Here is a 25240-nt window from a genome sequence, read left to right as displayed (position 1 = left end):
TGTATTTTCTATGCCTCTTCCTGGGATGTAGTTTCCCTCTTTTTATCACTCCTTCCCCTTTTTCTGAACCGACCTCCTTCCCTTTATTACACCCCCCTTTTTTTCTTTAATATCAGTAAAATCAAATTATCCTTGAGTATTTTTTATATACCCACAACAGAGTTACAGTTCTCAAGGGTTCTGTGTACCATTTTCTGTTTCTCTTCAGTCTTGTGGATGTAGTTCAAATTTTTTGTTTAAGTCTGGTTTTTTTCTTAGAAACATATAGAATTCCTCTGTTTCATTGAATGACCATTTTCTTCCATGGAAAAAGATGTTAACTTAGCTGGGTAGTTCATTCTTGGTTGCAGTCCTTGATCTTTTGCCTTACGGAATATCAGGTTCCAGGCCCTTCTATCTTTTAATGTGGAGGCAGCCAGATCTTGGGTGACCCTTATTGTGGCACCTTGGTATTTAAATTGTTTTTTTCTAGCTGCTTGCAGGATTTTCTCCTTTGTGTGGTAATTCTGCAGCTTAGCCACTATATTCCGTGGTGTTCTTTTTTTAGGGTCTATTTCAGAAGGAGTTCGATGAATTCTTTAGACATCTACTTTCCCTTCTGTTTCTATTATCTCTGGACAGTTCTCTTTGATAATTTCCTGTAAAATAGAATCTAGGCTCTTTTTTTGGTCATAGTTTTCGGAAGTCCAATAATCCGCAGATTATCTCTCCTAGATCTATTTTCCAGGTCTATAGATTTTCCCAGTAAGTATTTGACGTTGTTCTCCAGCTTCTCATTTTTTTTGTTTTGTTTGACTGATTCTTGGGTTCTCTGTGAATTATTCATTTCTATTTGTTCCATCCTGACTTTTAAGGAGTTGTTTTCTTCTTTCACAGTTTTTAGTTCTTTTTGTAAATGCCCAATTTCGTTTTTAAATGAATTATTTTGCTCTATTGAATTTTTTTCCATTTCCCTATTTTTTTTGAGAATTATTTTCTTTTTCCAATTCAGAAATTCTATTTTCTTGAGACTTTTTTATCTTTTCTAATTCAGAAATCCTACTTTCCTGTGTTTTTTTAACCTTTTCTAATTCATAAATTTTGTTTCCCTGCATCTCCTGTGAATTCTTTATTTTTTCCAACTCCAATTTCAGGACGTTGTTATTCTCTATCATAGCTTCCCTTTCCTTTCCCCATTTTTCTTCAATCTCCCTCAATTTTTTAAGAGTTTCTTCTAGGAGAGAGTTATGTGATGGGGGGCAGGGATCGTTCCCCTTTGGGTTGTTATCTGCTGACTCTCTGCTGTTAACTTCCTCGGGGTTGGATACCCGCTCTTTCTCTGTGTAGAAGGAATCTATGGTTTTTCTAGCTTTTTTGCTCATATTTAAAAAAAATCTTTTGGGGTCTGCCCCTGGGGTAGGAAATTATTTATTTACTTCTTTACCAGCTTCCTCCCAGACCAGATGGATGCAGTGGCTCCTGCGCCTGAGCTAAGATAGAGCTCTGGGAGAGAGTTCCCCACCCCCTCCCTGGAAGTGCCTCAGAGGTGATTAGCACTACTGTGCTTCGAGGGCGTAGAATAGTAAATACAGCACAAAGCCCAGCCTATGTGTCCGGGTGGGGAGTGGATGTCTGCAGCAGGTGACGTGAAAAGCCCCTGTGCTCAAACTGGAAGTGTCTGTCAGAAACTGCGGTCCCTAGTTCAAAGGTTCCGCTTCTCTGGGACTTCCTGGAGCTGAGTTCCACTCCCTCCAGCTAAGCTAGGCAGTGTGTGTTGCCTTGGGCCGTAGCCACCCACTTGTCAATCTCTTAACTATTCTCAGGATGTAGCTGAGGCCACACCCCCTGGTGCCGAGATCTGCTGAGTCACCTCCAGGGTCCGGGGAAAATCTAATCTGAGTTTTAAAATATTTTTGCTTTCTCTTCTGAACTGCTAAATAATTAGCAGAGAAGAGCTAACAGCCTGTGCCAGATTCCTTTACCTCAGTGGCTTCTCTGATCCCAGAGCCCTTCCCAGTGCAATGGGCGCAGTGTGCCACTACCCCACCGTCTGTGCTGGTCTCTCTTATTCCTCCCCTGGGAACTGACCTTTCCTGTTGAAACTCCAGATTCTCTTCAGCTGGTAAGTCGTGCTTCCATTCCTTATGGTATCTATCAGTCCTGAGCTAATTCTGAGACTTAATTTATCTAATTGTTTGTGAGGGAGTGAGGACGTTCACAGAGATGTGTGTTTCTTCTCCGCCATCTTGGCTCTGCCCCCCCTTTGATCTTTTTAAGTGGATGCTGATAGGTCCTGGATAATCCTAATTGTGGCTCCTTGATTTTTGAATTCTGTTTGCTTGCAGTATTTTCTCCTTTATTTGGTAATTTTGAAATTCTGGAATTTCAGGAACTTCTATTATTTCTCATAAATATTTTTAAATTTTCCATTTCTTACTCCCTTACCCATCATTTGGATATGATCTTTTTTATTCACCTAAGATGAAAGCATAGCAACTGCTCAGAATCTCATTCCCATCATTGATAAAAACAGAAACTTCAATTAATTCAGTTTTCATTGGAAATCTGATAGCCTTTGTTCCTCAGTTCTTAATGCAATGATGCTAGACTTAGTGTAGAAAACTGATAAGTTTACCCCAATGCAGCTCAGCAATACCTATATCAAGAGGTCATCAGCCACCCTGGTATCAAGGAATTCAGCTCTGCATCATCAAGTCTAGATAAATTTCAAAATTTTTTACAAATCTACATGTGATAATATAGTGTTCATAATCAGTAACCTTGATGTCAGATAATTGTGATATACCTATATTTTCTTGAACCATCAGCCACAGATCTGGAAAATTTTTTCTATTGAATACATCAAGTTCATTACAGCCTACCAAACAGAAATGTCTCCATGGAAAAATAAGGCATTAAACATAAATTGATGCCAAGTGATCAGCAAGATAGAGAAGTTAAAGTTTTCACTATGACATTTACATAGCAACCTCAAAAATATTCCATGTTTTGTGTTCATAAAGCTGCAAAAAGATATTAATAATTCTATTCAAAGTAATTTATTATGTTTTAACAACAAAGAGTTAAAGGGTATAAAACAAACTAAGACTATGTTTACCTCTATTCTATATTGCTTTTTTTATGGTGGCAAGGACATTGTAAGGATGCCCATAAATTGGGGAATAATTGAACAAGTTGTGGTATATAACTGTGATAGAATACTACCGTGCAATAAGAAATGATGAGCTCAATGACCTTACAAAAGAATAGTTAGACTTGCACAAATAACCAAGAGAATATTTGTAAAGTAAAAACTGCTGGAGCCCCTTGCCCCACACCCCAAATACCAAAGAACTGATAAGCAATATAGTGAAGCATGAGAACATCCTGCCTTGAAGATCATTAAGCCCAGGTTCTAGCAATAAAACATTCTCTCTTAGTCTGAGAGCATCCCGCCATAAAACATCAATTTTCTATGTATTTTGGAAATGAGGCCTTTATCACAACCTTTCACTATAAAAATGTTTTCCCAGTTTATTGATTCCCTTCTAATCTTATCTGCATTAGCTTTGTTTGTATAAAAACTTCTCAATTTGATATAATCAAAATTTTCTATTTTGTGATCAATAATGATCTCTAGTTCTTGTTTGGTCATAAATTCCTTCCTCTTCCACAGATCTGAGACGTAAACTATCTTATGTTCTTCTAATTTATTTATAATCTCATTCTTTATGAGTAGGTCATGAACCCATTTTGACCTTATCTTGGTATACGGTGTTAAGTATAGGTCAATGCCTAGTTTCTGCCATATTAATTTCCCATTTTCCCAACAATTTTTGTCAAACAGTGAGTTCTTATCCCAAGAGCTGGGGTCTTTGGGTTTGTCAAACAATAGATTATTAAAGTTATTTGCTGTTTTGTCCTTTGAAAGCAACTTATTGAACAACTAGTTTATTTCTTAGCCAATACCAAATGGTTTGGGCAACCACTGCTTTATAATATAATTTTGGATCTGGTATGGCGAGGCCAACTTCATTTGATTTTTTTTTTCCATTAATTCCCTTGAAATTCTTGACCTTTTGTTTTTTCACATAAACTTTGTTGTTATTTTTTCTAGATTATTAAAATAGTTCTTTGGGAGTCTGATTGGTATAGCACTACATAAGTAGATTAGTTTAAGTAGTATTGTCATCTTTATTATATTTGCTTAACCTATCCAATGGCATTTGATATTTTTCCAATTGCTTAGATCTGACATTATTTGTGTGGAAAGTGTTTTGTAGTTTTCCTCATATAGTTTCTGATTTTCCCTTGGCAGATAGATTTCTAAATATTGTATATGTCAGTAGTTACTTTAAATGCAATTTCTCTTTGTAACTCTGTTGGGTTTTCTTAGTGAAACAAGAATGGTGATGACTTATGTGAGTTTATTTTGTATCCTGCAACTTTGCTAAAGGTGTGGATTATTTCTAATAGCTTTTTAGTAGAATCTCTGGGGTTCTCTAAGTATACCATCATATCATCAGCAAAGAGTGATAATTTGGTTTCCTCATTACCTATTCTAATTCCTTTAATTTCTTTCTCAACTTTTATTGCCAAAGCTAACATTTCTAATACAATATTGAATAGTAATGGTGATAGTGGGCAACCTTGTTTCACTCCTGATGTTACTGGGAATGGTTCCAGTTTATCCCCATTACATATGCTGCTTACTGATGGAAGTAAATAGATGCTACTGAATATTTTAAGGAAAAGTCCATTTATTCCTATGCTCTTAAGTGTATTTAATAAGAATGGATGTTGGATTTTATCAAATGCTTTTTCTGCATCTATTGAGATGATCACATTGTTTTTGTTACTCTGGCTATTAATATGGTCAATTATACTAATAGTTTTCCTAATATCGAACCAGCCCTCCATTCCTGGTATAAATCCTCCTTGATCATGGTGTATTATCCTGGGAATGATTTTTTGTAGTCTTTTTACTAATATCTTATTTAAGATTTTAGCAACAATATTCATTAGGGAGATTGGTCTATAATTTTCTTTCTCTGTTTTTGACCTACTTGGTTTAGGTATCAATAACATGTTTGTTTTGTAAAAGGAATTTGATAGGATTCCTTCATTCCTTATTTTTTTCAAATAGTTTATACAGCATTTAGGCTAATTGTTCTTTAAATGTTTGGTAGAATGCATATATATATCCATCTGGCGCTAGGGACTTTTTCTTAGGGAGTTGACTAGTAGCTTGTTCTATTTCTTTTTCTGAAATGGGACTATTCAATTTACTTCCTCCTCTTTTAATCTGGGAAGCCTATATTTTTTGGAGGTAGTCATCCATTTCACTTAGGTTATCAAATTTATTGGCATAAAGTTGGGCAAAATAACTGCTTATTATTTCTCCAATTTCCTCTTTTTTTGGTGGAAAGTTCCACCTTTTCATTTTTAAGACTAAAAATGTTATTTTCCGTTTTCCTTTTTCTAATCAGATTTACCAAAGGTTTATCTATTTTATTGGGTTTTTCATAAAACCAACTCTTAGTTTTATTTATTAATTCAATAGTTTTTATTTTACTTTCAATATTATTAATTTCTCCTTTTAATTTTAAAAATTCAAATTTAGTATTTGATTGGGGGTTTTTAATTTTTTTCTAGCTTTTTAAGTTGCATGCCCAATTTATTGATCTTCTCTTTCTCTATTTTCTTCAAGTAAGCTTCTAAAAATATAAAATTTCCCCTTATTACCACTTTAGCTGAATCCCACAATCATTCTTTAAGATGAGATTGTTTACTTTCCAATTACTTTTTGGTCTATTTACCCCTAACTTTTGGTGGAATGTAGTTTTTATTGCATTGTGATCTGAAAGGAAAGCATTTACTATTTCTGCCTTCCCACATTTAATTTTTAGATCTTTATGTCCTAATATATGACCAGTTTTTGTATAGGTTCCATGAACTGCTGAGAAGAAAGTATACTCCTTTCTGTCACTATTCAGTTTTCTCCAAAGATCTATCATACCTAATCTTTCTAATATTCTGTTTACCTCTTTAATTTCTTTCTTATTTGTTTTGTGGTTTGATTTATCTAATTTTGAGAGTGCAAGGTTGCGATCACCCACTATTATGGTTTTGCTATCTATTTCTTCTTGCAACTCTCTTAACTTCTGTTTTAGGAAGTTATACCTTATTCCACTTGGTTACATATATGTTTAGTTTTGTTATTGCTGTTATTGTCTATGGTACCCTTTAGCAAGATATCGTTTCCTTCCTTATGTCTTTTACTTAGATCAATTTTTGCTTTTGCTTGATCTGAGATAAGGATGGCTACACTTGCTTTTTTTAACTTCACGTAAAGCGCAATAGATTCTGCTCCAGCCTTTTACCTTTACTCTATATGAATCTCCCTGCTTTAAATGTGTTTCTTGTAAACAGCATATTGTAGGGTTCTGACTTTTGATCCAGTCTTCTATCAGCCTCTGTTTTATAGGAGAGTTCATCCCATTTACATTTATGTTAAAATGATGAATTCTGTATTTCCTGCCATCATAATATCCCCAGAATATGTTTTTCCTTTTTTGTCTCCTCTTACCCCCTTTCTCAATATTAAACTTATGGCCCCCACTTTAGTCATGCAGCTCTCACTCTTTAGGATCCCTCCCTTCTCACTTTGTATCCCTTCCCTTTCTTGTACCCTTTTCTTATTACTCTTAACCTTTTCCCTTTTCCTCTCCCATTTTTTAATGATGTGAGAGAAGATTCTCTGTAAAATAAATATGTCAATTATTTTTTCTTTGAGCTAATTCTGATGAGAGTACGATTCACACAATGTTTCTCATCCTCTCTAAATTCCTTCAGATCTGATACATTTCCTTTGCCTCTTTCTGGGATGTAGTTTCCTTTTTTTATCTCCCCTTTTATCCTTTTTCTTACACTATCCCCTTTCCATTTCTACTTCCCTTTTTATGTTATATCAGTAAAATCAAATAATATATGTGGTCTATATGTATATCCACAACAGAAATACATTTCTCAAAAGTTCCTTTGACCTTTTTCTGCTTCTCTTTACTCCTATGGTTGGAGATCAATTATTTTGTTTAGATGTGTTTTTTTTTCCCTTAGAAACAAATGGAATTCATCTGTTTCATTAAATATCCATCTTCTCCCATAAAAGAAAATGCTCATTTTAGCTGGGTAGTTTATTCTTGACTGCATTCCAAGTTCTTTTGCCTTTTGCAATATCAGATTCTAGGCCCTATGATCCTTTAATGTGGAGGCAGCCAAATCTTGGGTGGCCCTTATTGTGGCTCCTTAGTATTTGAATTGCTTGTTTGTTTGTTTTTTTCCGGCTGCTTGTAATATTTTTTTTCTCTGTCTGATACTTCTGACATTTGGACATAATATTCCTTGGAGTTTTTATTTTAGGGTCTTTTTCAGAAGGTGTTCAATGAATTCTTGCGACACATAGTTTATCTTCTGGTAATATTACATGTGAGCTGTTCTCTTTGATGATTTCCTGTAAAATAGTTTCTTGGCTCTTTTTTTCATCATAATTTTCGGGAAGTCCAATAATCCTCAGATTATCTCTCCTAGATCTATTTTCCAGGTCTGTTACTTTTCCAAGTAGATATTTAATGTTTTTTGTTTTGTTTTGTTTTGTTTTTTTGTTTTGTTTATTTGTTTTTTGGGGTTTTTTTGGTAATTTTTTCTTTTTTTTTTTTCATTTTGCTTGACTGATTCTTGATGTCTCAATGAATGATTAATTTCTATTTGTTCAGTTCTGATTTTTAATGAGTTTTTTTCTTCATTAGCTTTTTTTTTTTTTTTTTTTTTTACTTATTTTTGTATATTTCCAATTGAGTTTTTAAATGAGGTGTTTGGCTCTGTGGAATTTTTTTCCATTTCACTAATTTTTTTTTTAGTTAGTTACTTTCTTCTCTCAATTTACAAATCTTATTTTCTTGAGTGCTCTTTATCTTATCTAATTCACAAATTCTATTTTCCTGAGAGTTCTTTACCTTTTCCAATTCACAAATTCTGTGCTTCTCTGAGCAATATAATTTTAAGAATAACATTGAATTACCATATTTTCACCATTATAAATATAAAAAAATTACAAAGTACATATGAAGGAAAATATTATCTGCATCCAGATATAGATTATTCAAATTAAATAAAATTCCTTTAAGACAAAAAAGTCTAGAAATAAATATATAGCTATCAGGAGAGAAAACACCAGAAGAATCATACAAATCATAAAAATTTAGTAAAAAAATTAAAATATATCATAGTAGAAGAAACAAGTATTATACTTTAAACAAAGAGTAAATCTCAAACCTCTAATAAGAAAGAAAACAAGGTAGATTCTGTAGATATTAAAAAAAGCAGCAAAAAATGTGCTTCAAAGATTATCTTTTAAAATAAGATATGAAGCTGGAAATTATATCAAAATAGTGATCAAACCATAAATGATTCACAAACCATGAAGTAGTTAGTTAACTTAGAATACTCAATGGAAAAAATTTACCAAATATCATCAAAATGAAAAAGATAATGTCAGATCTGGAGCTCAGAGATCACAGAAATGGAAGAAAGTTTGGGCAAACAGAACAAAAAGATAACAAATCAAATTAATTAACATTATTGACAAGAATCTCATGTACCACTCTCCAAACATGATAAATTTAAAATAATGAACAGCATCATGTAGTAATTTTTCATTGTTAAACACGTGAAAAAAACAAAAACAAAAACAAAACTGATTAATAGACTATATACATTGCTAGAAGAGAAAGAACCCCAAGATGGTGGAGTAAAGCCTGGAGTAAAGTTACATTAGTACTCCCATTTTCCATCAAAAAACACAGGAAACCAAGCTTCTGAAAAGACGCTGATGGAATGAACCTACTCTCCACCTCAAGACAGATAGGAAATATTTTAAGAAATGTCAGTCTCACTGGGGTAAAAAGCATTTTCTGGGAAAGCCAGTGAAAGTGTCTTAATCAGAGCAAATCAGCAAATCAGCAACTAAGACCCTCAGTCCTGCCTCAGGAAAGGAACATATCAATGGGGCAGCCTCCAGTAGCTCAACTCAGAATGTAAACTCTATAAAACTCTATAAAAGCCTCTATAAACACAAAAAGGTACTCTTGTTCAAAGTCAAGATCCAGATTTGTACAGAAAGTTTAAAAAAGCATCATTTTAACCCCAGGAGCATACCACCACCATAAAAAAACAAAAACAAAAACAAAAACAAAAACAAAAACAAAAACAAACAAGCAAAAAAAAAAAAAAAAAGAAAGAAATAAAATGGGTAAGACAGGAAAGACCACAGAAAACCATATGGTGACAGGGCAGACTGAAACATAAACTCAAACAAGGACAAAATATCAACAAAGAAAATCTCAAAGAGTGATATGAATTGATTTCAAGCCCAAAGAGGCTTCTTGGAAGTGCTCATAAGAATCTTTTTTTTTTCATTTTTTTTATCTTGACTTTTTTAAAAATTAATTTTATAATTATAATTTTTGACAGTACATATTCATGAGTAATTTTTTACAACATTATCCCTTGTATTCATTTTTCCAAATTTTCCCCTCCCTCCCTCTACTTCCTCCCGTAGATGACAGGCAATCCATACATATTAAATGTGTTACAGTATAATTTAGATACAATATATGTGTGTAAATACAATTTTCTTGTTGCATGGTAAGAATTGGATTCCAAAGGTATAAGTAACCTGGGTAGAAAGACAGTAGTACAAATGGTTTACATTCAATTCCCAGTGTTCCTTTTCTGGGTGTAGTTGTTTCTGTCCATCATTGATCAACTGGAAGTGAGTTGGATCTTGTTTATGTTGAAGATATCCACTTCCATCAGAATATATCTTCATACACTATTGTTGTTGAAGTGTATAATGATCTCCTGGTTCTGCTCATTTCACTCAGCATCATGTAAGTATCTCCAAACCTCACTGTCCTCATCCTGCTGGTTATTTCTTACAGAGCAATAACATTCCATAACATTCATATACCATAATTTACCCAACCATTCTCCAATTGATAGACATCCATTGATCTTCAAGGTTCTAGCCACTATGTAAAGGGCTGCCACAAACATTTTGGCACATATAAGTCCTTTTCCCATCTTTACTATTTCTTTGGGATATAAGATCAGTAGTAGCACTGCTGGATCAAAAGGTATGTACAATTCGATAACTTTTTGGGCATAGTTCCAAATTACTCTCAAGAATGGCTGGATTATTTCACAACTCCACCAACAATGTATCAGTGTCCCAGTTTTCCCACATCCCCTCCAAAATTCATCATTATTAGTTCCTGTCATCTTAGCCAATCTGACAGGTGTGTATTGGTATCTCAAAGTTGTCTTGATTTGCATTTCTCTGATCAATAATGATTTGGAACACTCTTTCATATGATTGGAAATAGTTTCAATTTCATCCTCTGAAAATTGTCTGTTCATATCCTTTGACCATTTATTAATTGGAGAATGGTATGATCTCTTATAAATTATAGTCAGTTCTTTATATATTTTGGAAATGAGGCCTTTATGAGAACCTTTAATGGTAAAAATATTTTCCCAAATTGTTACTTCCCTTCTAATCTTGTTTGCATTATTTTTGTTTGTACAAAAGCCTTTTAATTTGATGTAATCAAAATCTTCTATTTTGTGATCAATAATGATCTCTAGTTCTCCTTTGGTCCTAAATTCCTTCCTTCTCCAAAGGAAGACTATCCTCTGTTCCTCTAATCTATTTCTGATCTCATTCTTTAAGCCTAAATCATGGACCCATTTTGATCTTATCTTGGTATATGGTATTAAGTGTGGGTCCATATCAAATTTCTGCCATACTAATTCCCAATTTTCCCAACAGTTTTTTTAAAGTAATGAATTCTTATCCCAAATGTTGGTATCTTTGAGTTTGTCAAACACTAGATTGCTATAGTTGTACCCTATTTTGTCCTGTGTACCTATTAGGTACCTGTGTACCTAATCTGTTCCATTGATTGACTAGTCTATTTCTTAGCAAATAGTTTAGTGACTGCTGCTTTATAATATAGCTTTAGATCAGGTACACCTAGACTACCTTCATCTGACTTTTTTTTCATTAGTCCCCTTGCAATTCTCGACCTTTTATTCTTCCGTATGAATTTTGTTGTTATATTTTCTAGGTCATTAAAATAGTTTCTTGGGAGTCTAATTGGTACAGCACTATCGTCATCTTTATTATATCTGCTTGGACTATCCAAGAGCACTTCATGTCTTTATTTAAATCTGACTTTATTTTTGTGGCAAGTGTTTTGTAATTTTTCTCATAGAATTCCTGACTTTTTTTGGTAGATTGATTTCCAAATATTTTATACTTTCGACAGTTGTTTTGAATGGAATTTCTCTTGGTATCTCTTGCTATTGCATTTTCTTGGTGATGTATAAAAATGCTGAGGAATTATGTGGATTTATTTTGTATCCAGCAATTTTGCTAAAGTTGTGAATTATTTTAATAACTTTTTATTAGAATCTCTCTAAATATACTATCATATCATCTGCAAAGAGTGATAGTTTGATTTTCTCATTACCTACTCTTATTCCTTTAATCTCTTTCTCAACTCATTGCCCAGGCTAGCATTTCTAATACAATAGGAAATAGTAATGATGATAGTGGGCACACTTGTTTCACTCCTGATCTTACTGGGAAAGGTTCCAGTTTATCTCCATTACATATTATGCTTGCTGATGGTCTTAAATATATGCTCCTGAATATTTTTTAAGGAATAGTCCATTTATTCCTAAACTCTCAAGTGTTTTTAGTAGGAATGATGTTGTATTTTATCAAATGCTTTTTCTGCATCTATTGAGATGATCATATAGTTTTTATTAATTTGATTATTAGCATGGTCAATTATACCAATAGTTTTCCTAATATTAAACCAGCCCTGCATTCCTGGCATAAATCCTATTTGATTATAGTGTATTATCCTGGTGATGATTTTCTGAAGTCTTTTTGCTAATATCTTATTTGAGATTTTAGCATCAATATTCATTAAGGATATTTGTCTATAGTTTTCTTTCTCAGTTTTCAACCTACCTGGTTTAGGTATCACTACCATGTGTCATAAAAGGAATTTGGTAGGACTCCTTTATCCCCTAATTTTTCAAACAGTTTATATAACATTGGGGCTAATTGTTCTTTAAATGTTTGGTAGAATTCACATTTAAATCCATCTGGTCCTGCTGATTTTTTCCTGGGGAGTTGATTAAAAGCTTGTTCTATTTCGTTTTCTGAAATGGGACTATTTAAGCAGTTTACCTCCTCCTCTGCTAATCTAGGAAGCTTATGTTTTTAGAGGTAGTCATCCATTTCACTTAAGTTGTCAAATTTATTGGCATAACATTGGGCAAAGTAACTCATTATTTCTCTAATTTCCTCTTCATTGCTGGAAAGACCCCCCTTTTCATTTTTAAGACTAACACTTTGATTTTCCTCTTCCCTTTTTCTGATCAGATTTACCTAAGGTTTATCTATTCTATTGGCTTTTTCATAAAACCAACTCATAGTTTTATTTATTAATTCAATAGTTTTTTTTTAAACTTTCAATATTATTGACTTCTTCTTTTAATTTTAGAATTTCAAGTTTAGTTTTTCATTGGGGGTTGTTAATTTAGTCTTTTTCTAGCTTTTTAAGTTGCAGGCCCAATTCATTGATCTTTTATTTCTCCATTTTATTCAAGTAAGCCTCTAAAGATAAAAAATTTCCCCTTATTACCGCTTTAGATGAATCCCACAAATTTTGGTATGATGTCTCATCGTTGTCATTATCTTGGGTGAAATTAATAATTTTTTCTATAATTTGCTGTTTCACCCAGTCATTCTTTAAGATGACATTATTTAGTTTCTAATTACTCTTTGGTCTATTTACCTGTAACTTCTTGTTTAATGTTGTTTTTATTGCATTATGATCTGTGAAGAAGACATTTACTATTTCTGCCTTTTTGCATTTAATTTTGAGATCTTTATGTACTAATATATGGTCAATTTTTTTATAGGTAACATGAACTGCTGAGAAGAAAGTATATTTCTTTATATCACCATTCAGTTTTCTCCAAAGGTCTATCATACCTAGTTTTCCTAATGTTCTATTTACCTCTTTAATTTCTTTCTTATGTGTTTTGTGGTTTTATTTATCTAATTCTGAGAGTGCAAAGTTGAGATCTCCCACTATTATAGTTTTGCTGTCTATTTCTTCTTGCAAGTTCCTTAACTTCTCCTTTAGGAAGTTAGATGCTATACCACTTGGTGCATATGTGTTTAGTATTGATATGGCTTCATTGTCTATGCTACCTTTTAGCAGGATATAGTTTCCTTCCTTATCTCTTTTAATTAGATAAATTTCTGCTTTTGCTTGATCTGAGAAAAGGATGGCTATCCCTGTTTTTTTGGCTTCATCTGAAGCATAATAGATTCTGCTCCAACCTTTTACCTTTACTCTATATCTATCTCCCTGCTTTAAATGTGTTTCCTGTAAACAACATATTGTAGGGTTCTAACTTTTGATCCAGTTTGCTATCTTCCTCCTTTTAATGGGAGAGTTCATCCCATTCACATTTACAGTTAAAATTACTAATTCCATATTTCCTGCCTACATATTATCCCCTGATTATACTTTTTTCCGCTTGTCCTGCTGAACACCTTCCCCAGTATTGAATTTATGGACCCCACTTGTGATAAGGAGCCCTCCTTTTTTTAGTATCCCTCCCCCCTCCTTTCAAGTCCCTTCCCTTCTCTTGTACCCTTCCCTCATTCCTCTTTCCCTTTTCCCTTTTCCTCTACCCCCTTATAATGAGGTGAGAGAGAATTCTCTGAAAAACAAATATGTCAATTATTTACTCTTTGAGCCTACGCTGATGAGAGTAAAATTCATACAATGTTTCTCCCCCTCTCTAAATTCCCTAAGATTTGGTAAATTTTCTATGCCTCTTCCTGGGATATAGTTTTCACTCTTTTTATCTCTCCTTTCCCGTTTCCTGATACTGTCCCCTTCCCTTTACTACTTCCCTTTTTTATGTTATATCAGTAAAATCAAATTATCCTTGTGGACTCAAGAGTTCTTTTTACCTTTTTCTGCTTCTCTTGATTCTTGTGGATGTAGATCTAATTTTTTATTTAAGTCTGGATTTTTTCATAGAAACAAATGGAATTCCTCTGTTTCATTAAATGACAATCTTCTTCCAATGAAGAAAATCATAAACTTAAATGGGTAGTTTATTTTTGGTTGCAATCCTAGTTCTTTTGCCTTTTGGAATATCGGGTTTCAGGCCCTTGGATTCTTTAATGTGGAGGCAGCCAGATCTTGAGTGACCCTTATTGTGGCACCTTGATATTTGAATTGTTTTTTCCTAGCTTCTTGCAATATTTTTCCTTAGTTTTGTAGTTCTGCAGCTTAGCCACAATGTTCTGTAGAGTTCTTTTTGTAGTGTCTTTTTCAGAAGGTGTTTGATGAATTCTTTCAATGCCTATTTTCCCTTCTGTTTCTATTATTTCTGGACATTTGTCTTTGATGATTTCCTGTAAAATAGAATCTAGGCTCTTTTTTTCATCATAATTTTCAGGAACTCCAATGATCCTCAGATTATCTCTCCTAGATCTATTTTCCAGGTCTATAGATTTTCCCAGTATTTGATGTTATTCTCCAGGTTTTCATTTTTGTTTGTTTGTTTGTTTTTTGTTTTGCTTGACTAATTCTTTTTTTCTCAATGAATCATTCATTTCTATTTGTTCAGTCCTGATTTTCAATGAGTTATTTTCTTCATTCACATTTTTTAGTTCTTTTTGTATATGTTCAATTGAGTTTTTAAATGAATTATTTTGTTCTGTTGATTTTTTTTCCATTTCATTAATTTTTGTTTGTTTTTTTTTCCAAATTACAAATCCGACTTTCTTGGGAATTTTTTATCTTTTCAAATTCAGAAATCCTAGTATCCTGTGATTTGGAAACCTTTTAACTAATTCACAAATTTTGTTTCCCTGTACCTCCTGCGAATTCTTTATTTTTTGTTATTCTCTAGCAGACCTTCTCTTTCCTTTCCCCATTTTTCTTCAAACTCTCTTAACTTTTTAATATCTCTTCTAGGAGAGAGTTATGTGATGGGGGGCAGGTATCATTCCCCTTTAGGGTATTATCTGCTCTTAGTCTCCTTGGGGTTGTATACCGGTTCTTTCTCTGTATAGAAGGTGTAAATTGTTCTCTTCAGTTTCTTACTCATTGTTAAAACTCAGTGGGGGGTCTGCCCTTGGATAGGAAATTTACCAGGTTCCTCCCAGAACGGGGATAGGATGCAGCAATCCTGTGACTGGGAAAAAAGAAAAAAGAAAACAACTCCTTGAAAAAACAGAATTTTTGAAATGGAAAAAAAAATCCATTGGGGGGGAAACTAATTTAAAAATTCAATTGGCCAAATACAAAAGGAGCTAAAAAAAGTAATTGAAAAAAATAATTCACTAAAAATTAGAATTGTACAAAAGGAAATGAATGAATCAATAAGATGTCAAGAATCAATCAAACTATACCCCAAAATGAAAAAAAAACAAATAGAAGAAAATATAAAATGCCTCATTGTAAAAAAAAAAAAAAAAAAAAACCAACAACTGCCCTGGAAAGTAGATCTAAGACACACAATTTAAGGATTATTGGCCTTCCTGAAAAACCAAGATGGAAAAAAAAAGAGCCTAGACATTTTTTAGGAAATCATCAAGGAAACCTGCCTTGATATCCTAGAACCAAAAGGTAAAATAGCCTTGAAAGAATTCAATGTTCACCTCCTGAAATGAAAATGAAAATCTCCAAGGAATATTGTAGCCAGATTTCAAAATTATGCAATCAAGGAGGAAATATTGCAAGTAGCCAGAAAGAAACAATTGAAATATTGTGGAGCCACAATCAGGGTCCTATGCAGGATCTAGTAGCTTCCACCTTAACATATCGAAGGGCCTGGAATCAGATATTCCAAAAGGCAAGGGAACTTGGATTGTAGACAACAATCAACTATCCAGCTAAATTGAGCATCAGCTTTCAGGGGGGAAATGAACATTTAATGATACAGGTGAATTTCATTTATTTCTGATGAAAAGACCAGTGTTGAACTGAAAACTTGATCTTCAAATTTAGAACTCAAGGATAAAAAGATAAAAATTAAAAAATAAAAAATAAAAAACTCATTTGAGAACTTCATCTCTATTATAGGTATACTTAGAGGGTGCAGGTATAATTTGATTTTATTGTGATAACATAAACAAGAAACTAGAACGAAAAGTGGATTGTACTGGAAGAGAGGAAACTGGAGGTAAAATAAGATAAGTTACATTCCATGAGAGGCAAATAAGACCTATTATAATTAAGGGGAAAAAAAGAAAGGGGAATGAACTTTGTGTGACTCTTACTCTCATCAGATTTGGCTCAAAAAGCCAAATATCTTGCTATTCAAAATATCTGCCTTCAAAGACAAACTTGTCTCACTCTATTATAGGAAGGGAAAGATGAAGGTAAGGGGGAAGGTTAATAGAAGGGAAAACAGAAATAGTAGTGGAAAGATACAAGAAAGAGGAAGAGTCCATAGAGGGAGAAGGCTGTTTGATGCAGGTGATGGTCATAAGCAAAATATGTGGGAGGAGGGAAAGGGGAAAAGGAAAGAAAAGCATAATTTGGGAAAAATCAGATGGCAGGAAATACAGAATTATTCATTTTAACTATGACTGTGAATGGGGTGAAATTTCCCATAAAACAGAAGCAGATAGCAGACTGAATTAAAAATGAGAATTCTACAATATGTTGTTTACAAGAAACACATTTAAAGCAGAGTGATACACACAGAATACATTAAAAATGCTAAAACAAAATGTATTATTTTTCAATTGAATTTTATAAAAGCATAGGTAGCAATCCTGATCTCAGATCAAGTAAAAACAAAAATAGATCTAATTAAAAGAGATAAGAAAAGAAACTATTTTGAATTAATATCAATACTAAACTTGTATGAACTAAGTGATATAGCATCCAAATCCCTAAAGAAGTTGAGAGCTACAAGGAGAATTAAACAGCAAAGTGGGGCATCCCAACCTTGTTCTATCAGAAGTAGATAAATAAGAAAAATTTAAGTAAATAGAATTTCAGAAAAATTAAATATAATAGACCCTTGGAGAAAATTGAATGGAAACAGAAAGGAATATACTTTTTTTTTTCTCAGCAGTACATGGAATTTGCCATGTTTTAGGGCATAAAACCTTAAAAGGAAGTGCAAAAAGGCATAAATAGTAAATGATTCTTTTTTTTTTCAGATCATGTGCAAGAAAAATAAATGTAATAAAGTACCTGGGGAAAAAAAGAATAAAAATTAATGGAAAACCAAACTAAACAATCTAATCCAAAATAATGTAAGGGTAAAACAACAAATCATAGATACAATCATTAATTTCATTCAAGAGAATGGCAATTATAAGACAACATAAGAAAATTTATGGGATGCAGCTAAAGTGAATCTTAGTGGAAGTTTAATATCTCTAGATGTTTACTTGCATGAAATAGAGAAAGGGAAGTTCAATGAATTGGACATGCAATTAAAAAAAAGCTAGAAAAAGACCAAATGAAAATCCCCTTATTATTAGGGCGGAGCCAAGATGGCAGAGAAGATACATGCAATTTTGTGAGCTCCCTTCTTCCCTCAATATCAATTAGTTAAATCAGCCTTAACAATAATGCTGGACTGATAGAAATCACAAGGACTATAAGCATGACTTACCAGCTGAAGAGAATCTGGAGTTTCAACAGAAAAGGTCGGTTCCCAGGGGAGCAAGAAAAAAGGCCAGCACAGACAATGTTAGGTGCTAGCACACTGTGCCAATTGAGCTAGGGAGAATTCTGGGATCAGAGAAGCCACTGAGATAGAGGAATCTGGCAAAGGCTGTTAGCTCTTCTTTGCTTATAAAACAGCAGTCCAGAAGAGAAATCAAGCCACTTTAAAATATAAAGCCAGATCCTAGAACCACTCCAATCTATAAGTGACCTAACAGATCTCAGCAAGTCCCAGAGAAGTGGAACCTTTGAAATAGGGACCTCGGTGTCTGAGCAGACACTTCCAATTTGAGCTCAGGGGTTTCATGTCAGCTGCTGACATCCACGCCCCACAGGACGCATTGGCTGGGCTTTGTGGTGCCTTTACTGTTCAGTCTTAAACCTCAGGGAAGTCACTAGGACACACAGCGGGGTCCTTCACTGGGCAACTCTCACAGCACAGCCATACTAATCACCTCTGAGGCACTTCCAGGGAAAGGGAGGAGAACTCTCTCCCAGAGCTCTCTCTTAGCTCAGGCACAGGAGCCACTGCATCCATCCTGTCTGGGAGGAAGCTGGTAAAGAAATAAATAAATAAACTTCTTACCCCAAGGACAGACACCAAAATATTTTAAAATATGAGTAAAAAGCTAAAGAGAACCATTGATTCCTTCTACACAGAGAAATAGTGGGTTTCCAACCCCGAGGAAGTTAATAGCAGAGAATCAGCAGATAACAGACAAAAGGGGAATGATACCCCCCCATCACATAACTCTCTCCTAGAAGAGACTATTAAAAATTAAGAGGGGAATGATACCCCCCCCCATCACATAACTCTCTCTTAGAAGAGACTATTAAAAATTAAGAGAGTTTGAAGAAAAATGGGGAAAGGAAAGAGAAGCTATGATAGAGAATAACAACATTCTGAAATTGAAGTTGGAAAAAATAAAGAATTCATAGGAGATTCAGGGAAACAAAATTTGTGAATTAGAAAAGGTTAAAAAATCACAGGAAAAGTAGGATTTCTGAATTGGAAAAGATAAAAATATCTCAAGAAAATAGGATTTCTGAATGGGAAACAGAAAATAATTCTTTAAAAAAATTAGGGAAATGGAAAAAAAATTCAATAGAGCAAAATAATTCATTTAAAAACTCAATTGGACATATACAAAAAGAACTAAAAATGTGAATGAAGAAAATAACTCATTAAAAATAAGGATGGAACAAATAGAAATGAATGATTCATTGAGAAGCCAAGAATCAGTCAAAAAAAAAAAATGAAAAGCTGGAGAATAACGTCAAATACTTACTGGGGATATCTATAGACCTGGAAAATAGATCTAGGAGAGATAACCTGAGGATCATTGGACTTCCCGAAAACTATGACCAAAAAAAGAGCCTACATTCTATTTTACAGGAAATCATCAAAGAGAACTGTCCACAGATAATAGAAACAGAAGGGAAAATAGGGGTCGAAAGAATCCATCAAACACCTTCTGAAAAAGACCCTAAAAAAAGAACTCCATGGAATATTGTGGCTAAGCTGCAGAATTACCACACAAAGGAAAGAATATTGCAAGTGGCTAGAAAAAAGCAATCCAAATATCAAGGGCCACAATAAGGGTCACTCAAGATCTGGCTGCCTCCACATTAAAAGATCAAAGGTCCTGGAACCTGATATTCCAAAAGGCAAAAGATCAAGGATTGCAACCAAGAATAAACTACCCAGCTAAGTTTAGCATTTTCTTCCATGGAAGAAGATGGTCATTCAATGAAATAGAGGAATTCCATTTGTTTCTAAGAAAAAAACCAGACTTAAAGAAAAAATTTAATCTACATCCACAAGACTGAAGAGAAACATCAAAAGGTAAACAGAACTCTTGAGAACTGTATCTCTGTTGTGGATATATAGAAAATCTGCATGGATAATTTAATTTTACTGATATAAAAAAGGGGGGGAGTATTAAAGGGAAGGGGGTAGTATCAGAAAAAGGGGAAGGAGGGATAAAAAGAGGGAAACTACATCCCAGGAAGAGGCATAGAAAATATACCATATTTGAGGAATTTAGAGAGGGGGAGAAACATTGTGTGAATCTTACTCTCATCAGAAGAGGCTCAAAGAGTAAATAATTGACATATTTGTTTTTCAGAGAATTCTCTCTCACCTCATTAAAAGTGGGGAGAGGAAAAGGGAAAAGGAAAAGGGGAATAAGGGAAGGGGCTTGGAAGGAGGGGGGAGGGATACTAAAAAAGGAAGGGCTGCATGTCACAAGTGGGGTCTATAAATTAAATATCAGGGAAGGGGTTCAGGGGGGTCAAGGGAAGAAGCATAATCTGGGGATAATATGACAGCAGGAAATACAGAATTAGTAATTTTAACTGTAAATGTGAATGGGATGAACTCTCCCATCAAATGGAGACAGATAGCAGACTAGATCAAAAGTCAGAACCCTACAATATGTTGTTTACAGGAAACACACTTAAAGCAGAGAGATACATATAGAGTAAAGGTAAAAGGTTGGAGCAGAATCTATTATTCTTCAGGTAAAGACAAAAAAGCAGGGGTAGCTATCCTTATCTCAGATCAAGCAAAAGCAGAAGTTGATCTAGTTTAAAAAGATAAGGAAGGAAACTATATCCTGCTGAAAGGTAGCATAAATAATGAAGCCATATCAATACTAAACATATATGCACCAAGTGGTATAGCATCTAACTTTCTAAAGGAAAAGTTAAGAGAACTGCAAGAAGAAATAGACAGTAAAACTATAATAGTGGGAGATCTCAACCTTGCACTCTCAGATTTAGACAAATCAAACCACAAAACAAACAAGAAAGAAATTAAAAAAGTAAATAGAACATTAGAAAAACTAGGTATGATAGACCTTTGGAGAAAACTGAATGGCAATAGGAAGGAATATACTTTCTTCTCAGCAGTTCATGGATCCTATACAAAAATTGACCATATACTAGGACATAAAGATCTCAAAATTAAATGTAGGAAGGCAGAAATAATAAATGCCTTCTTCTCAGATCACAATGCAATAAAAGCTACATTCAGTAAAAAGTTAGGGGTAAATAGACCAAAAAGTAATTGGAAACTGAATAATCTCATCTTAAAGAATGACTGGGTGAAAGAGCAAATTATAGAAACAATTAACAATTTCACCCAAGATAATGATAATGATGAGACATCATATCAAAATCTTTGGGATGCAGCTAAAGCGGTAATAAGGGGAAATTTTATATCTTTAGAGGCTTATTTGAAGAAAATTGAGAAAGAGAAGATTAACGAATTGGGCTTACAACTTAAAAGGCTAGAAAAAGACCAAATTATAAACCCCCAACCAAAAATTAAACTCGAAATACAAAAGTTAAAAGGAGAAATCAATAAAATTGAAAGTAAAAAAACTATAGAATTAATAAATAAAACCAAGAGTTGGTTTTATGAAAAAGCCAATAAAATAGATAAACCTTTGGTAAATTTGATCAAAAAAAAAGAAAGAGGAAAATCAAATTGATAGTCTTACAAATGAAAAGGGGGATCTTTCCAACAATGAAGAGGAAATTAGAGAAATAATAAGGAGTTACTTTGCCCAACTTTATGCCAATAAATTTGATAACTTAAGTGAAATGGATGACTTCCTCCAAAAATATAGGCTCCCTAGATTAACAGAGGAGGAGATAAATTGCTTAAATAGTCCCATTTCAGAAAAAGAAATAGAACAAGCTATTAATCAACTCCCCAGGAAAAAATCCCCAGGGCCAGATGGATTCACATGTGAATTCTACCAAACATTTAAAGAACAATTAGCCCCAATGTTATATAAATTATTTGAAAAAATAGGGGATGAAGGAGTCCTACCAAATTCCTTTTATGACACAGACATGGTACTGATACCTAAACCTGGTAGATCGAAAACTGAGAAAGAAAATTATAGACCAATCTCCTTAATGAATATTGATGCTAAAATCTTAAATAAGATATTAGCAAAAAGACTTCAGAAAATCATCTCCAAGATAATACACTATGATCAAGTAGGATTTATTCCAGGAATGCAGGGCTGGTTTAATATTAGGAAAACTATTAATATAATTGACCATATTAATAATCAAATTAATAAGAACCATATGATCATCTCAATAGATGCAGAAAAAGCATTTGACAAAATCCAACATCCATTCCTACTAAAAACTCTTGAGAGTATAGGAATAAATGGATTATTCCTTAGAATAATCAGGAGTATATATTTAAGACCGTCAGTAAGCATAATATGCAATAGAAATAAACTGCAACCTTTCCCAGTAAGATCAGGAGTGAAACAAGGTTGCCCACTATCACCATTACTATTCAATATAGTACTAGAAACGCTAGCCTCGGCAATAAGAGCCGAGAAAGAGATTCAAGGAATTAGAGTAGGAAATGAGGAAATTAAACTATCACTTTTTGCAGATGACATGATGGTATACTTAGAGAACCCCAAAGACTCTGCTAAAAAGCTACTAGAAATAATTCAAAATTTCAGCAAAGTGGCAGGATACAAAATAAATCCACATAAATCCTCGGCATTTTTATATATCACTAACAAAATGCAACAGCAAGAGATACAAAGAGAAATTCCATTCCAAACAAATGTTGAGAGTATAAAATATTTGGGAATCCATCTACCAAAGAAAAGTCAGGAATTATATGAGAAAAATTACAAAACACTTGCCACAAAAATAAAATCAGATTTAAATAATTGGAAAGACATTCAGTGCTCTTGGATAGGCCGAGCGAATATAATAAAGATGACAATACTCCCCAAACTAATCTATTTATTTAGTGCTATACCAATCAGACTCCCAAGAAACTATTTTAATGGCGTAGAAAAAATAACAACAAAATTCATATGGAAGAATAAAAGGTCAAGAATTGCAAGGGAACTAATGAAAAAAAAACTCAGAGGAAGGTGGTCTAAGTGTACCTGATCTAAAGCTATATTATATAGCAGCAGTCACCAAAACCATTTGGTATTGGCTAAGAAATAGACCGGTAGATCAGTGGAACAGATTAGATACAAAGGACAAAAAAGGGTACATCTATAGCAATCTAATCTTTGACAAACCCAAAGATTCCAACATTAGGGATAAAAATTCATTATTCGGAAAAAACTGTTGGGAAAACTGGAAATTAGTATGGCAGAAATTAGATATGGATCCACACTTAACACCATATACCAAGATAAGATCAAAATGGGTCCATGATTTAGGCATAAAGAGGGAGATAATAAATAGATTAGAGGAACAGAGGATAATCTACCTCTCAGACTTGTGGAGGAGGAAGGAATTTATGACCAGAGGAGAACTAGAGATCATTATTGATCACAAAATAGAAGATTTTGATTACATCAAACTAAAAAGTTTCTGTACAAATAATACTAATGCAAACAAGATTAGAAGGGAAGTAACAAATTGGGAAAATATTTTTAAAAACAAAGGTTCTGACAAAGGTCTCATTTCCAAAATATATAGAGAACTGACCATAATTTATAAGAAACCGAACCATTCTCCAATTGATAAATGGTCAAAGGATATGAACAGACAATTCTCAGAGGAAGAAATTGAAACTATATCCACTCACATGAAAGAGTGTTCCAAATCACTACTGATCAGAGAAATGCAAATTAAGACCACTCTGAGATACCACTACACACCTGTCAGATTGGCTAAGATGACAGGAACAAATAATGACAAATGTTGGAGGGGATGTGGGGAAATTGGGACACTAATACATTGCTGGTGGAGTTGTGAAAGAATCCAGCCATTCTGGAGAGCAATCTGGAATTATGCCCAAAAAGTTATCAAACTGTGCATACCATTTGACCCAGCAGCGCTACTACTGGGATTATATCCCAAAGAAATACTAAAGAGCGGAAAGAGACATATATGTGCCAAAATGTTTGTGGCAGCTCTTTTTGTTGTAGCTAGAAACTGGAAGATGAATGGATGTCCATCAGTTGGAGAATGGTTGGGTAAATTGTGGTATATGAAAGTTATGGAATATTATTGCTCGGTAAGATATGACCAGCAGGAGGAATACAGAGAGGATTGGAGAGACTTAAATCAACTGATGCTGAGTGAAATGAGCAGAACCAGAAGATCACTGTATACTTCAACAACAATACTGTATGAGGATGTATTCTGATGGAAGTGGAAATCTTCAACATAAAGAAAATCCAACTCACTTCCAGTTGATCAATGATGGACAGAGGTAGATACACCCAGAGAAGAAACACTGGGAGGGGAATGTAAATTGTTAGCACTAATATCTGTCTGCCCAGGTTGCATGTACCTTCGGATTCTAATGTTTATTGTGCAACAAGAAAATGATATTCACACACACACACACACACACACAAAAAAAAAAAAAAAAAAAAAAAAAAAAAATAGACAGTAAAACTATAATAGTGGGAGATCTCAACCTTGCACTCTGGGATTTAGACAAATCAAACCACAAAACAAATAAGAAAGAAATTAAAAAAGTAAATAGAAAAAAAAATTAGGTATGATAGATCTTTGGAGAAAACTGAATGGCGATAGAAAGGAATATACTTTCTTGTCAGCGGTTCATGGATCCTATACAAAAATTTACCATGTATTCGGACATAAAGATCTCCAAATTAAGTGTAGGAAGGTAGAAATAATAAATGCCTTCTCAGATCTCAATGCAATAAAAACTACATTCAGTTAGAAGTTAGGATTAAATAGGCCAAAAAGTAATTGGAAAATAAATAATCTCATCTTAAAGAATGACTAGCTGAAACAGCAAATTAGAGAAACAATTAATAATTTCACCCAGAATAATGACAATGATGAGACATCATACCGAAATCTATGGGATGCAGCTGAAGTGGTAATAAGGGGAAATTTTATATCTTTAGAGGCTTATTTGAACAAAATAGAGAAAGAGAAGATTAACAAATTCGGCCTGCAACTTAGAAAGCTAGAAAAAGACCAAATTAACCCCCCAACCAAAAACCAAACTTGAAATACAAAAATTAAAAGGAGAAATCAATAATATTGAAAGTAAAAAAAAAAAAAAAACAAACAAACAACAAACTATTGAATTAATAAATAAAACCAAGAGTTGGTTTTATGAAAAAGGCAATAAAATAGATAAACCTTTGATAAATCTGATCAGAGAAAGGAAAGAGGAAAATCAAATTATTAGTCTTAAAAATGAAAAGGGGGATTTTTCCACCAATGAAGAGGAAATTAGAGAAATAATAAGCAGTTACTTTGCCCAACTTTATGCCAATAAATTTGATAACTTAAATGAAATGGTTGACTTTCTCCAAAAAATAGGCTTCCTAGATTAACAGAGGAGGAGATAAATTGCTTAAATAGTCCCATTTCAGAAAAAGAAATAGAACAAGCTATTA

Source organism: Sminthopsis crassicaudata, chromosome 4 (assembly GCF_048593235.1).
Source record: "Sminthopsis crassicaudata isolate SCR6 chromosome 4, ASM4859323v1, whole genome shotgun sequence".
Classification (NCBI taxonomy): Eukaryota; Metazoa; Chordata; class Mammalia; order Dasyuromorphia; family Dasyuridae; genus Sminthopsis; species Sminthopsis crassicaudata.
Note: the sequence above shows the minus strand (reverse complement) of the source record.